A 13,025-nucleotide genomic window follows, 5' to 3' on the forward strand; every position below is an offset into this window, starting at 1 on the left:
AGCTACATACTTTATTGTTTTTATGTCATTCCAGAATTGAAGGACATTTGGGCTCCCAAATTCTTGAGAAATAAACCTTTACTTTTCAGATTTTCTGCTACATATTCATCAATAATGGGTAATAAACTACTTGATTAGCTGAGCTTACAGATCAGTTGTACAAGTTTTATCACAACCCTATTAATGTAGTGCAACCCCATCACTCTAGGTTGCAAATCTGAATAAATGTTAGCTTTCGCTCAAGCGTAGAAGCAGTTTAGCTAGCTGTTACTGCTGACCAAGAAGACCAACTTATTTATGTAAATAAGTAAAGACAAAAACAAAATATAAAAATAAATGTCTTACTCTGATCCTCTGCAAAACAGGCTTGCGTGAGGTAGAGTGAGACATTCAATCAAGGTCAACTATGTTATAAAAATATGAAAAGAGGCAAGGCAAGTTTATTTGTATAGCACATTTCATACACAAGGCGACTCAATGTGCTTTACACAACACCTATAAGCGTCACAAACAGCAGCTAAAGCTACTGAACGTAGAATATTCAATTTCGAAACGCTACTGCCATCTGCTGACAAAAAAATGAAACTGCACATACCGTTCTTCACAAACACACCACGCACATTACGTCACATCCGCAGACAGGGCGCGGGAAATTCTAACCCGAATCAAGTCTGAAACCTATTGGCCAGAGGCTTGTAGGAGTACCCATTGTGAACAGCTCAGGTATTAATCTATTAATTAGAAGGCATTTCACTCAGAAAACAAAAAAAGGTTTCAAAATTTACTAAAAGAACATTCATTGACAATGTTAAAACATTAGACAACAAACTTTAAAAACATTTAGCGTAAGGAAGTTTAAAAAAAGAAAAAAATGATTGATGATTTAAATTTTTTTAAATTAATCGAAGGTATGTAAAAAAAGCTACGTTTTTAACCTGGATTTAAAATCATTTAGACTCAGGGCTGATTTCACTTCTGTTGGTAGTTTATTCCATTTGTGTGCAGCACAACAGCTAAATGCAGCTTCACCATGAGAGGACAAATCTTTTCCCGAGCCATCCTTTTGGAAAACTGTTTGATGATGTCAAGTACAACGTATTCACAGCTTTCTTCTTCTTCCACCAGGGTTGTGTGCATGTTGTGGGACACACGTTCCATAATAATTATTATTTGAAAGATTATGCTTATTAAACCAAATGTTCCAACAGATACAAGAGACAGCAATGAAACCAAAAAAATACATTTACATTTATTTTTAACTATACAGTATATTGTATTTGAGATTCATTGCGGTCAGGGAGTAGAGGATGGGACTAGAGAAAAAATGAATTTTAGGGGGTACTCCACACTGATTTGGTATTTTTAAAACTATTTTCAAGCATTCTTTTTCTTATTATTTATTTTTTTATTTTATTTTTTTTTTGGGGGGGGGTTCTTTTTTTTAATTTTTATTATTATTAATTTATTTATTTTGGGAGGCGGGGTGGGCGGTGTCCGTCAGGACAAGTGAATTTACTCAGAAACGGCATATTTTTGTATTTTGTATATGGATGCTTAAAATTTGATGGGCGGGATGTAAAATGTCCTCCAATTCAGTTTGTGTGTATACTGTATGTGTGGACGAGTGGTGGAATGGAGATTGATTTCATTAACTATGTATAGCAATTTGAATTAAAGCCCACTGGATTTCAATTTGTCTTACTGACTCTTCCTGCTTACTCTGTCTTTGACTTTAGAGCTCTTTGACCCAGGTTGTCAGGGAAACAACCTCATCATGAGTGTGGTACATTTATGCCAATTTGCCTTATTTGGACTCGAATGATTATGTTCAACCTGACATGACCAGTGAGAAGAATCCAAGTAATTCTGTTGCCTGGTCAATAGCTACTTTGTCTGGCAGGGTTTATAGTGAATAGTGAGTTAGTGTAAAAAATAAATAACATTAGCCGTTAGAAATTGTTACAAAACAAAATACAACAAAAACAAAGCATGGAGACAGCAAGAAAGAAGCAGAATCAAGTCATTTAATATAAACAGCGGTTAAGGTATTATGGTCCACATGCCCACAATGTCACCCTGCTGTTTGAATGATTGCGTGATGTAACTCTCCTGTTTGAATTGTAATCATTCATTATCCTCAAACATGTTTGCACAAGCAACTGAGGCTTGACTGATAAGGAGGAGACGGGAAGTGATGTCCAAATGTTTTGTGGAGCCGTTAGGACAAGATGTTTCATTTGAACAAAACCGCCACACAGTTCCTCTGGAGGGCTTATTGACAATCAATGCCAGTCCAGTCTGAGGAATCCTGATTTTATCCTCACAGCAGGCGACGCATCGGCCACGTGTCTGAGTCGTGCTCGTTTTCATTTGAAGTTAAGTCTGCCTTGAGTCATGTCAGCATGGGCTGGTGCTGATAAAATATAGCGCTCAACTAACAGACCGTGCCTGTTCAATTTCATGGCGAGAACCAGAGGTGGCAAAAGGAGTCATGCTCTTTATTTAGGTATACCTAGCATCGATTTGTTAAGTAAGAACACATACTAAAAATACATTTTTTTAAAGTCTCATGTAAATAAAGCTACTAAACTAATTATTTACTTTAAGATTATTTTTTAAATGCTAAAATGTTGAGATGTTCATGGCTAAGACTTTAATAATAGACATATTGGTGTGATTTTCTTTGATTGATGTTAGCCAATCACAGCCTTACTGAAAATAACGTTAGCTTTGCAGGCGCATACAGAGGAAGAGGGAGGAGCTAATTGAAGGGCATCACTTGTGCGCTGCCGCCTCCTCCTACTGCTCCTCCCTAATTGGTGGCCCTCATTGAAAATCGACTGCAACGAATCAGCTCCACCCACCAACTGCACTTTTTAGTCACCGCAAAGACTAGTGTATTTTTGCCTCCCATTGTGGCTCGCTAGTTATTTGATGTCCGCAGAGTTGAATATTTAAATTGTCTTCGTGTTGTTGACGTATGAGTATTTAATTAATCTCGACGTTAGGAGGTAAACACATGGACACAATTGTTGGTACTCTTCTGTTAATGAAAGAACGATGAACCATTTGAGAGGGGATCTCAAGCAAAAAAAAAAAAAAGAGATTTGAAGTGATGGAATTGGAAGTTAGTGGAACTTACAGAGTTACAGAACGTAATTAAATCCCTCAAAGGATTTGGGGAAAGCTACAGGGGGGGGGGGGGGAAAAAGTAGAAATAATATTTACTTGAAAAAAACTAGTATTTTTTTTACAAGAAGAGTTTTGAGTGCATTATGCTATTTTTATTTTTTTAAGAGCCTGACATCAATCCATCCATCAATATACTAACACACAACAGGAGTGACATGGCTCAGGTGGTAGAGTGGCTGTCTCCCTGAAGGTTGTGGGCTTGTTCCTCAACCCTTGAGTAGCTTCTTCTTTTTTCTTCTTCTTAATAAATAAATAAACTGGTCAAATGTACTCAAACTCTCCTTGCACAATTTACTTAGGATTTTTAAGTGAAAAAACTTTAGTAGTTTTTTTCAAGTAAATATTAATAACCACATAATAGCCATATTTTGCTTGATTTAACTTATCCTGAGAGTGTGTGCGTGTGTGTGTGTGTCACACTCTGTGTTGATTGATTTTCGTTTGATCATGTGTCTTCTCACATCTTGTCTGTCTTGCTAGGCTTTCGTGTCCACCTGTTCTCATCAGCTTCGGTCCCTTGTGTCTACCAATCAGCTCCATCAGCCACTTTGTCTTGATCAGGTGTTTCTGGTTGTCTGGTCAGTTGTGTTTACTTCACTGCTTTCTTTCAGTCTTCCACGCCGTGTACATGTCTGTGAGTCTATTGCCAGTTTTGGTTTCCTTCATTGTGGCTTGTTTTTTGGACTTCTATTAATTTATATTTTTTAATTCTGCATGCCTTGATTTTATTTATTTATTTATTTATTTATGGAAAGTAAATACATTTTGTTTAGAGCCTTGGTTCCTTGCTTTGCTGCACTTTGGTCCACCTTTTTGCAACCACCATTATTACAACAACAAATCAATCAAAGATGGATGGATGATTGGATAATGACTGGATAGAAAGATTTTTTTTTCACAAAACAAACAAACAAAACTGATAACCACAAATTCAATTTGGGCCATATTCACTGCATTTGACAAAACTTGCTTTAAATATTTAACCCCCCCAAAAAAAAAAACCCAACAACAACTGACTTGATATGCATGTTAGATAACCCACTCACATTTAAACAGCCATTGGGAAGACTAGTTATAATGTAGCAGAAAATAACTGGATTGTGTTTTAGATTGGTTTGATAAAAGAAGGTTGCAAGCAATTGATGCGGTGTCACGGACAAAGACTGAATAACAAATGACTAACTGCTCTCCAAATAAGAGCATGCACTTCAAATTGTTTAAAAATGTGATATCTATTGTAAAACTGACACAAAGCAAAAGAGAATTGAACATAATTACCAAATCAGAAATTCATCTCTCGAAAGCTCCCTAACATATCATGCAAAACACTATAGAGGGGCAAAGGAAAGTTAGCACAGATGTTACATCATTATAAACCTTCAAACAACTACTGCCACACATACAAAAAGAGCTTCCAACAATATTTACAGGAACCAAATTATTATTATGCAGTCAACTTTTCTGATGCTACTTTTTTCATGTTTGTACCTAACAAATCCTAAATTTGGATTTACAGGTTCGTTGTTGAGCACGTTTGTGTAATGTTGGCTTTATAGGCAGAATTGAAGTATCAGTATGCAGGTGTTAATTTACTGTGGATAGTCTGTGGCTGTGTCCCATGAGTCCTTTTTATGGGAGCATAAGCAACTTATCAGCCACAACATTAGGACACTCTGAGATCCAGAAGTATTTTAGGAAAATAAAATAAAATAATTAAATCAAGGTGGTGAAGTGATTCCTTGACATTATAAATGTGTATGACATAATATAAATATCAGTTTGCCTGGTTTTTTTTTTGTTATTACCAAAGAAAGAGCATCTGAACAGGCAGACTGTAATATGAACAAGGATCGGGTACACAGTGTACAGCTTGTGTCGATGCTTAAAAACGTTCCAGACTCCAGCGTCTAATGGCTGCAACTTTGAATGACTGTGGATGTTGATTGTGCTTAGTGTTAACCAAAGGTCACGGAAATGAAAAGAACAAACATTTTGCCTCCATTAAATGCCCATTTGCGATCTATGTCTCGGAAATAACATTGAAAAAGGTGGCGAGGGCTTGAAAATCAGAGAAATTAACACTTAGAGGATAAAAGCATTGTATATGAAAAAAAAAAAAAGGCTATGATGTGCATTTACTGCCGCTGAGGATCAACATCCGCTCTTCATAGTCACAGGTAATGCATTGTGCCGTGTACATGCATGTTCTTTTAACTGACTATAAATTGAAAATTTCAAAAATACACTTTGAAATCCATTCATCTGGATGACGTTGGCAGCTGCTGAATGCTGCTTTGATGATGAAAAGCTACGCATGAAGTCTTGGCTGAAAATAACATTTACCTTTCACTAGCATAAAAAAACATAAATATATCAGATAAAATAATAATTTAAAAAAAACACATGTCCCTAAGATTTAAAAGGGGATTTTCAGTTTCAGCATGGCTGCAATATGAGGTCCACGGGATCCCACATTCTTGCAAGCAGGGCTGAACTGGCTGCGACTGACTCACTGATTGTGTAAGTGGCTCTGGCCACGATGTCCTGGTGGTCTTCTGGATGACTAAAGACTGCATCAGCTGATGATTGCTACCAACTGGGTCCTTTCTCCACCACATCTATCTCCAAACCTGCATAGCGGCACATAAACGGAGAAAAGGGAGCAGACCTGACTGGAACTGGAATTATATGTCACAAAACCATGTAGTTGTAATACATATAGAGCAGACATACAGTGTGATTGCAGGACATTTGGGAAAATGTATATTTACTTGCACATTCGTTTCCAGAATTCTTATTTACACATTAATACATTTGTTTTTTGTACAAGTAGCTAAATTGATGTGTCGAATCTGCTGCTCTCCGTCATTCACCTGCATTTAAAGTATGGTAGCTTTCTGATTGGTTAGTGTTTAGTCAGCTGATTGGGGATCAGGGTTGTCGCTCTAGCTGCCATGTATGACAAGTAAAGTTAAAATTAAGAATGAATCCATCACCTTTTTATTTTGTAAACTGTTTATTTATAAGTTTACAAACCCTCGAAATTCTTCAAAAAACACGGACAAACATTCAGTAAACACATAATCCACAAAAAAATGGGGGGAAACGTTGTTAACATTATTAACATTTTTACTTCTTTATTTTATATTTTAACCATGTTGAATTTAGTTATAGATGTGTAGAGCAGGTGAAATAATGTTAAACTCAATATAACTCGACCTTAACCTATCTGTTATCTTCTTTTTGTCTAAAATCCCTTTCCAGTGTCCTGCTTGAGAAAGTTCAATCTGTTTACTGAGATTCTGTTTTGAGAAAGTGCACACTGAGAACATGTTTTGGCTAACAGTGAAGAAAGAGCAAGCTGGCATATTGAGATTCTGTTTTGTTCTCACATGAAAGATCAACATAGCATACGTATTGTGAGAATCAATCTGTTTTTCGTATTCTATGGGAGGAGAAGAGGCGTTTTTCTTTCAAACTCTGATTGTAATAAAGGGCTGTCTCTCAGGGGGGGAGGCACGCACTCTTGGATGGCACTCTTTACGTGATATTCAACTGTGTGATCGGAGATCTCTGTAATAAATCATCCTTGCAAGGACCCTTTTCACAAAGAAGTCTCATTTTCAATTTTTTGAACGCGCAAAAGATTACAAATTATATTTTACGTCAACAACGTGAAATTTTTTTTTTTTTTTTTAAAGAAGAAACAAACAAAGAAACAAAGAAAAATAATGTGTATGAATCCTTACACTGGATCTTATACCGCCTTTCTACAATGTGAGTAGGCTTAATTTTTTTTCAGGGAATTTGGAAAAATACGCAAGACAAACATAATACAGTGCCTCAACTATGTAAAAAATGGCTCGATTTTTATGAAAAAAAAAATCAAAATAGAGTTCTTGCACTTAATTTTGTTTTCTTTATTTAGCAGTTTTGTGCCATCTTTAAATGGCCATTTTTTATGCAAGAGAGCCCCTGGGATTATAAAAAATAAAAAGTTTGTGGATATTTTGTTAGTTTTTTGCTTCAAGCTTCAAGTTGGTTGGTTGGATGGTTGGATGGGATAGTGGATCTTGTATACGCGCATTGAAAAATGTACGTATTATGAAGAGAAAAAAAAAAGAGAGAGCGATGATGACGACGTGTTGAATCGGTAAGATTACGAATGAACAATACTGAGCTCTCTCTAAACAAAATAAAAACAAAAAAAATGTATTATGAAATATGTTAAGAACATGCATTTTGCAAATATCATTTTAACACTGATGAAAAATTGTGGCCAGCATTTAAATTGCTCATCCCTGCATTATGCGGAATCACCATACAATCATGAATAGAAAATTACGTTGTGTATTGATGATAGATTACATCATTTGACAAGAAATTTGCTATCATTACATGTGCTAAAGTGAATGCGCTACATATCATTTTGAGTAACATTAAGTGATGTTTGGTGAGAAGTCATCAAGATAAAGACAAAAATAACCACAATTACTTACAATGCTTAATGATTGAAAGTGGGGAAAAAAAGCTATTCTCTTACTCACAGACCATATCCTTATAATGATGACATTGTGCAGATGTCTCACCATTTAGGCCCAAGTAGGCCTTAATGCAGAATTACATTTTTTAAATGTGGGGAGAAACAGAATGCAGCCGACTCCCGGCCAATCGAAGCGGCTCCCCTCATTCCCATTAAAACCAAAGTGGTGTGAGCACACACAGTACTGGACATTCCAGAAGCAGAAATTGGCTCGCTGAGTGTCCAGGCATGTGATTGGTGGGTGCAAAATGCGTTAACACAAACAAATTGCAAGATCTCCCATTGCAGATGACGGAGTCGGCCACGCATGGAACGTGGGCAATTCAAGTACATACAGTGGGTCGGCTTTATGTTTCTTGCTAAATGAAGTTATTTTGATTTTAGAATAAAATCTGGACCAAATTAGCATTTTTCATTCACTTTAATTAAGTTTTCAAGCATTTATTTTCACCAAATCCCTTCTTTAACACATTCACTGCCAGATCTCGTCATAATGCATTTTTGACATCTATAGCCGTAATTGGCACTGAATGACTTAAACAGAAATTGTACAATATTTGTATACTCAATAATTTGCCGATTTCCAAACAATTTTGTTGTTAAAAACACACAGTAGCAGGTGCAGCAGTGCAATTTTGTGTTTGTAATATTATGAAGTGGGTATTCATTCATCATTGTTTACAGTCATTATGGCAAGTAACACAAGTGAGCGAGAAAAATAGTGCGTTGATTGGGAGACAGTTTTGCTCCACTGGGTTCTCGTGTCCACAAACTGCCAGGACAACAACACTATGCTCCAAAGGCACATCCTGATCCGAAAAAAGCCTCTTCAAACAAACGCCCCACTGACGTTGGCGATATCTCAGAACCTTGCAGCCAGCAAGACATTAGCTGTTGAGTCTGCATCACGCATTGTGATAAAAGAGCTGAGACAAAACCAACCTTGCACATTGTAGAATATGTTTTGCACACTTTGACAGTTGTAATAAGGAGTGTTATTATTCCTATTCAAATGACAAATACAATTGACTGATCAACGGTATTGCATTCACTTGGGGGGGGACGGGGGACTCCTGTTTTTGTTTTTTTTTTGTTTTTTTTACTGTTTTGCACAATTCTTTCCCCTGTTTTACTGAATATTTTTTTCTGTCATTAAAAAATATTCCGAAAAACAAGGGTAAAAAGTATTCGGAAAAATTACTCTAAAAAAACTGAAAAAAAAATATTCAGAAAAACAGTGAAAACAATTATTTAAAAAAACAAACAGGGGAGGAATTATTCTTAAAAACAGAGCACCAGCTTCTGTTTTTCCGAGTCATTTATTTATTTATTTGTTTTTGACCTCTGAACTCCAAGTAACATGTTGCAGACTCACTAATGGCAGACACTTTCCCGCATACATCCAAAGTACCTTCAACTGTATGACTCACTGACTCAGTTAAGGTAGTACATGCACCGTCATTTGTAATGCACACACTAGTATTGGTAATGTTTTATGCTTTTTTTACTATACATTATACTATTCTAATGTAAGCTAGGTTTATCATTTTATGGAGCATCCAAGTATATGAACATATCAATCGATCGGAGTGATTTTAGTGAGCTAACAGTTAGGTTTCTACGGAAGTGTATTTATTGCATGCGGGAAAGTGTCCACTATTAGTGAGTCTGCAACAAGTCACTTGGAGTTCAGAGGTAAAAATAGATAAATAAATAAATAATTAATTAAATTACTCCGAAAAACAGAAGCTGGTGCTCTTTTTTTCCAAAATACTTTTTTCCTGTTGTTTAAAAAAATATATAATTCCCCCTGTTTTTCTCATTATTTTATTCTGTTTTTCTGAATAATATTTTTTCTTGTTTTTCAGAATATTTTTTTTATGGAAGAAAAAAAAAATCTGTAAAATGGGGAAAAAAGAAAAAATACATAGTAATAAAAAAAAATATTAGTCCGACAAAAAGGACCCCCTCCAAGTGAATGCAATACGCTAGTTGGAGGTACTTTGGATGTCAGTCTAAAAAAAGTTTGCAGATTGATGTGCACGGATCGTCCAGATGATGGCAGTGCTGTTTCACTTCATGTTTGTTTCAGTATCTGCTTATCCAAACAGAATTGGAGTTGAGGCCCACAGCTGCCTCTGTGGCTCTTCTGCAGAACTTGGCCTATGTAGGGGCCCACTAAAACTTCATATGTGTCCCGTCCTTCCCAAAATACTCTACAAAGGGGAAAGCAGTGGCACAAATTGATATTTCATTTGTAACGAAAATGTTTCAATACCAGAAGCAGACAACATATTTTAAAACTTGAGTTTACATATGAGTATAGCTTTGTTTTTTAATAATTGTTTTCACTGTTTTTCTGAATATTTTTTTCCTGTTTTTTCAGAGTAATTTTTCTGAATATTTTTTACCCTTGTTTTTCGGAATATTTTTTTAATGACAGAAAAAAATATTCAGTAAAACAGGGGAAAAAATGTGCAAAACAGTAAAAAAAAAAAACACAAACAAAACAAAGGTCCCCCAAAAATTTGTCAGAAAAACAGGAGTTTTTTCCCTCCCAAGTGAATGCAATACCGTTGATCAGTCAATTGTATTTGTCATTTGAATAGGAAAAATAACACTCTTTATTACAACTGTCAAACTAAAAAAATGTGTCCTACAATGACTCCACTGAACAACAAAGCCACTAGTGGCCTTATTCAAATAAAAACACAGTGTACACCTCTCTCACTATTTGCACACGAGAGCAGATGAAGTAAAGACCTCAGTGTGTTTGCATGTCTTTAAAAGTGCTGCAAGCTGACTTCACCTCTCTTGGCCAGGCAATCTTTGTCAATGTGTGTCATTGGGGTGGTCTACAATCAAAGGGTCACCTGCTGGGCCTTCCCTGTACTTCACTCCGTTTTCATCAAGGCACTCATATTGGAAAACCGAATGTGCGACCCACCAGCCTTTTGTTTGGGGGACGGCTGCCAGGCAACAGAAACGGCCACCTCGGCAACATGAGATGGATTTACAGTATGCGCGCGAGTGGAACCCGGCATTAATCTTGTATTCTAATGATTTCACGTGCTGTAAATTATGGCAGAATTACGCCCTGTATGTGCTTGTGAAAGGGAATATAGTTAGTGCAGGCGCCGTCAGCTACACCAGTGGTCCCCAACCACCGGGCCTTGGGACATTTGGTACCGGGCCGTGGGTCATTTGGTACCGAAAGAAAAAAAATTGCGTTATTTAATTTTTTTTCAAAAATTATGTTTTATTTTGAAAAGTGGCCGGATTCTGTCTGTTACATCCGTCTCACTTGACAACTCTGTTGTTGGTGCGACGTTACGGACACCGTTAATAAAGTTGCACATGATTACACAGTAGATTTACGTTTATTATTATTATAGAGAAAATACCACAGTTTTTTTCTTGTCATTTTATTTTGTCTTTATCAGCTAAACCTTTAGATTGGGCCGTGAAAATATTGTAAGACATTAAACCGGTCCGTGATACAGAAAAGGTTGGGGACCACTGAGCTACACTATAGACTCTTCAAGCTACAACAAAACCCTTGGGGGCACTTTCGAGAGCCCATTTCTCTTTTGCAAAGAATAGAAGGACATATGCAACATGAAAAATCAATTAGTGATGTGGGGAAGAAAAGAAGGTAGTTGTGACAAATCAGTCCACTAGGTGGCACTAAAAGCAGGCATCTCAACTGTTCGTTGGAGTTTTTTTTTCAGTCGTGTGGTTTTCTTGCATTGTTTAGCTACAATATAGGGAAGACCAGGCCCGGTTAGTTGTATCATGGGTAAGTTGTCACATGGCACAACTACAAAGTAAAATATTAGTTTTCTTCGTATAAATTGTCAGGGGTTGTGTCCTGTCTGTGAAGAGAATAACACTTTGTCAGCTGAGATGAGTGCCAGTTATCTGTTTTGCACAACCCAAAGTCAAATATTTCAACTTCATTTATTTTGAAACAAGTGTCGTACAGACATGTGGACTCGCTAGAGGAGAGATTCAGCCATCAGTCACTGCTCTGTTTTAAGCTAACTTTAAACTATAGCAAGTATTAGCCAACATGGTAGATTATGGCAACTTGTTGTCTTAGTCATTTGGGGGTTTGTTGTCACATATGCAAAGAATGGGCCAATGAAAAATGCACCTCTAGTAACTAGGTTTACGTATGCCGGAATTTCCCTTCGGGTCATGAGTAGAGTGAGGAAATTAGTTTGCAAGGTTTTGTTTCATTATTTTTAATGGATTTTCCATTTGTTGATGGAACTACAGTATGTCAGGACTGGTTTACGTTTTATGATGAACCATCCATCTATGAACCAAAATAAAATGAATGAATTTAATCTAAATTTCCCAGTTTAAGGGAAGTAAAACAGGCATTTGAGGCTAAGATCTATGGCCTACATGCCAGCCGTTCCTAAGGACTTTCATTCATTTCATAACATTTTATGTTATAGTTTGCTCAATGGCCATGGTAAAATTTCAAGATCAATGATAAAAAAAATTATTTGGCCTTAAAGACAAAACAAAAAAGGAGAACAAGGGTAATTTTGTTTTATTAGTTGCAAAATCCAGTGTGACATCTCACCCCATACAGTGTGACAACCTACCTGTCGGTGGTGCAACATGTCACATGTTCACTCCCTCTATTTGTTGGCTTATAATTCTGCACTGACACTTTATAAAAGCAGGTTTCTTCAAGTTAAATTGAAAACTTTTTAAGACCATTTCCAAAAAAAAATACCCTTTTCACAGCCTTATTGGCAAAGAAAAACAACATTTGTGAATGTGTGTTAAATTATTTGTGTGCAATGTGTGCAGGATATAAGAATGCAATAACATAACAAAAACATTTAAGACCCAAAGATCAAATTCAAGACTTTTTAAGGTATTATTTTCAAATTCGTAAATTCAATGCTTTTAAAACCTTTGAAGACTCCGCGGGAACCCTGAAAAGTACAAAAAGTGAGCCCGGGTCTCCCTATAGCTACATCACTAACTAAAACATTAATAAACCACAATTTTAAATGAGAGATGCAAACAGTGAAGTCCTCATACCTCCATGCTGTTGGGAGAAAGTTTTTTGAAAGGAGTTGCTATCATCAGACAAAATCTCTGGAAGCGAAGGAAATGACCAAAATTACCCTGACATGGACGCTTGAAAACAAAATGACAGTCTTCCTGTGTCTTTTCGGGTATGGCATCTTGGGACTTTTTTCTTGGGACAGGAGATGGCCTGTGTGAGTTGTGGTGGGTTAACAAGGAGCACACATGCACCAAA

Source organism: Vanacampus margaritifer, chromosome 3 (genome assembly GCF_051991255.1).
Source record: "Vanacampus margaritifer isolate UIUO_Vmar chromosome 3, RoL_Vmar_1.0, whole genome shotgun sequence".
Taxonomy (NCBI): domain Eukaryota; kingdom Metazoa; phylum Chordata; class Actinopteri; order Syngnathiformes; family Syngnathidae; genus Vanacampus; species Vanacampus margaritifer.